Source organism: Mus musculus, chromosome 2 (assembly GCF_000001635.26).
Source record: "Mus musculus strain C57BL/6J chromosome 2, GRCm38.p6 C57BL/6J".
NCBI classification, from domain to species: Eukaryota; Metazoa; Chordata; class Mammalia; order Rodentia; family Muridae; genus Mus; species Mus musculus.
This window is the reverse complement of record NC_000068.7, coordinates 164,415,449-164,418,749: the sequence shown is the minus strand read 5'-3', so window position 1 is coordinate 164,418,749 and position 3,301 is coordinate 164,415,449.

Below are 3,301 nucleotides of genomic sequence, written 5' to 3'. Positions count from 1 at the left end.
ACCCTTAATTCTACCTCTTGAGTGCTGGGATCACAGGCACATGCCATCATGCCTGTTTGATGCAGATGGGGACCTGCACCTGGCTGTGTGCAGGCTAGGCAATTACTCTACCAAGTGAGTTACATCTCCAGCTCCCTGCCAGAATTCGCTTTAGCTGGGGTTAATCCATGAAGAACTCAATGGCGCAAGGCTTTGACTTGCCCAGAACTTTGCTTGCACCCCCATCCCCCAACCACCCCAGCAAGCAGCCAGCTGCAACAGGTGTTTGCCACTTCACCCATTCAGAGTATTATTGTACCACCATTAACCTTACTTTGTCCCTTGGGGTTTGGAACAGAGCCAAACTTGACTAGGGTTGGGGGGGGAGGGAGGGAAGGAAGAGGGGAAGGAGGGAGCCAGAGAGAGAGAGAGAGAGAGAGAGAGAGAGAGAGAGAGAGAGAGAGAGATTGATTTCACTTCACCTTTTTTTCTCTCTTGACATCTTCATGTTCTGTGCTCCCAGCCACCTGTACCTTTCCCAGGAACAGAAATGTCTTAAAATTGTACCATGTTATTTTAACTAATTTCTCTTTGTAGAAAACCTCAACAGAAATAGATGTCAGAGGACCCAAGGTCACAGCCTTTCTTGGTGGCAAGATTTCTAACTGGCGAGAGATGGGAACAGACTGGCGTCTTTGGTTTTGTCCTCACCCTGTCCCCCCCCTTATCCTGTCCCTCCTGCAGAACTCATGTTCCCACTGTAGCCTAGTGTGGAGAACCTCAGAGCCCAGACTGTGTATCAGTCAGGAGTGCAGGACTCAAAGCAAGGACAGGTTGTGTCATCAACCTGCCATGAGCTTCACCTCTCCTTGCTTGGAGCCTCAGTTTACCCAGAATGTGTCCTAGGGTAGTGACTCCCAGCTTTTGACTTTTTGTTGGCGTCATACAGGAGCATATGACAGAAGTCCAGATGCCCAGGACTCTCTACACAGATTTCAATCTATTTCCTTTTCCTTTTTCTTTTTGGCAAGGTCACTCTGACTATCCTGGAACTTATTACACGAACCAGGCTGGCCTTGGACTCAGAGAGATCTGCCTGCCTCTGCCTTCAGAGCGCTGGGACGAAATATGTTTGCCACCACACCTACTATAAAGATAGCTAACTTTTACAACTACCTTGCTGAGTCCAGTGAAGTAAGCAAACCCACAGGAGGGCTTTAGGAATTTTGTAAATTTCTTGGAGCTATGTGGAACTGAGCAAGTAAACCTCCAAGAACCCCAAGGCCACGGAAAAGATTATCTTGAAGGATTCCAATTGCTTTTTTTTTTCTTTCTTTCTTTCTTTTTTTTTTTTTTTAAAACAACCTCTTTTATGTTTGTGAGGGGAACAGTGCCACCTGGTGGCTTTCCTTTGCACTTGCAAGCCATCATTAGCTGGCAAAGCAATGGAATTCCTTAAACAAGGAGTTAACAGAGAGATAAACAAACAAAAAGTACATGGTAAACTTACTTTCATATGAACCTCACGGCCTAGTGGTAGCAACTCATACAGGAGGCAGAATAGAAGGCAGAAACCTGTGGCCAGGGATCTGTAAAGCCTTTAGAATAGATCTGGCCTGAGTTCACCATCTCCTGTCTCTGATAGAAATTACTGGTGAGATTTAAACAAGCGGCTGGTGAATTTTCACTTTACACTGGAAAACTGGGAAATCCTGTGACATTCTCCTAGCTCTGGAAGGCAGAGTAGTCGTGTGGTACAAGGGGGAACTATTTTGCTGTGGAAGAAGAGATAGGGTCCCCAAACCTTGGGGATGGGATTGCAAGTTAGAGAGGCAGATAGAAGAGTCAATGGCAGGAAGAAGATGGAGAGAGAAGGATTTGACGCCAGCGGACTCAGACCCTGGTCAAGAAATCCTTCACAGATCAGGCCTGCAGCTGGAACTCAAAATAGGGCAAAGTTAAAGTTTTGGGCTCAGACTCTTAGGTGGGGCCATTGGTTATAAGGTCTCCTGAGAGGTAACAAAGAGCACAGGATGCAGGCCTGGGCTCGGGATGCACCCCTCGAGGCACAGCATGGTCCCTTCCTTTGCTTCCTTCTTGTGTCAATGTCACCATGGAATGATGACACAAACTACATGAGGCGGGTACTTCATGTCGGGGACACAGCTCATCAGAAATGTGCCCTGCATTGTTCAGCCAAGATTCATAGTCTAGGGCCACAGAAACAAGCTTCTTCTAGGCCTTTTGTGGTCAATTCCAGCTTGTCAATAGCAGACGACAGAAATCAGTGAAGAAAACAACACCAATCCAGAAAAAGAAAAATCATTGGAGACTCTATGAAGTCTTTGTTTGTTTGAGGCAGGGTTTCTCTGTGTAGCTCTGGCTGTCCTGGAACTCACTCTGTAGATTAGGCTGGCCTCAAACTCAGAGACTGGCCTCTTGAACACTGGGATCAAAGGTGTGCGCCACCCCTGCCCTGCCACTCTATGAAGTCTTATGAATGAATTTATTTCTGGTTTCATAGGGGACTTTCTACATTTGGGGGCCGGATGGGGGTCGGAGGGGGGTTACAGGAAATGAACTCTTCCTCCTGGGCTAAGGAAAGTTCCAGATCGTTAGGGCTTTGAACCCACATTTCAGATGAAATCTGTCATGGTCAGGGTGTTATGGCTGTAGACCAACCTCATATTTCAAATCAATACTTCCTACCAGGCAAGACCAGAGACTGACATCCATTCTACCTATGTCTTTGGTTTTCATAGCCCAAGCCAGGATCCTGCCAGTTTCCTTTTCCTTAGAAGCACAGAGTAAGCAGGGTAAGGCTGACCAGAGCCGGGTGTAGCTCCAGCATGGGTCCCACATTCAGAGGTTTATTTCTCAGTTGTCTGATTTCTGAGTTGTCTCATTGTCCTGTTGTCTCATGACTTCTGTCTGCCTTGACGTGGGAAAGATATGTTCTGAAGAGGCCCTATGTTTGTCTCTGACTCTGCAGTGTTTTCTTGTTTGGTGTGGTGGTTTGAATATATTTGGCCAAGGGAGTGGCACTGTGAGGAGGTGTGGCACTGTGAGGAGGTGTGGCCTTGTTCTAGTAGGTGTGGTTTTGTTGGAGTAGGTGTGTCACTGTGGGTGTGGCCTTTAAGACCCTCATCCTAGCTGCCTGGAAGCCAGTCTTCTCCTAGCAGCCTTCAGATGAAGATGTAGAACTCTCAGCTCCACCTGCACCATGCCTGCCTGGATGCTGCCATGCTCACACCTTGATGATAATGGACTGAACCTCTGAACTTGTAAGCCAGCCCTAGTTAAATGTTGTTATAAGAGTTGC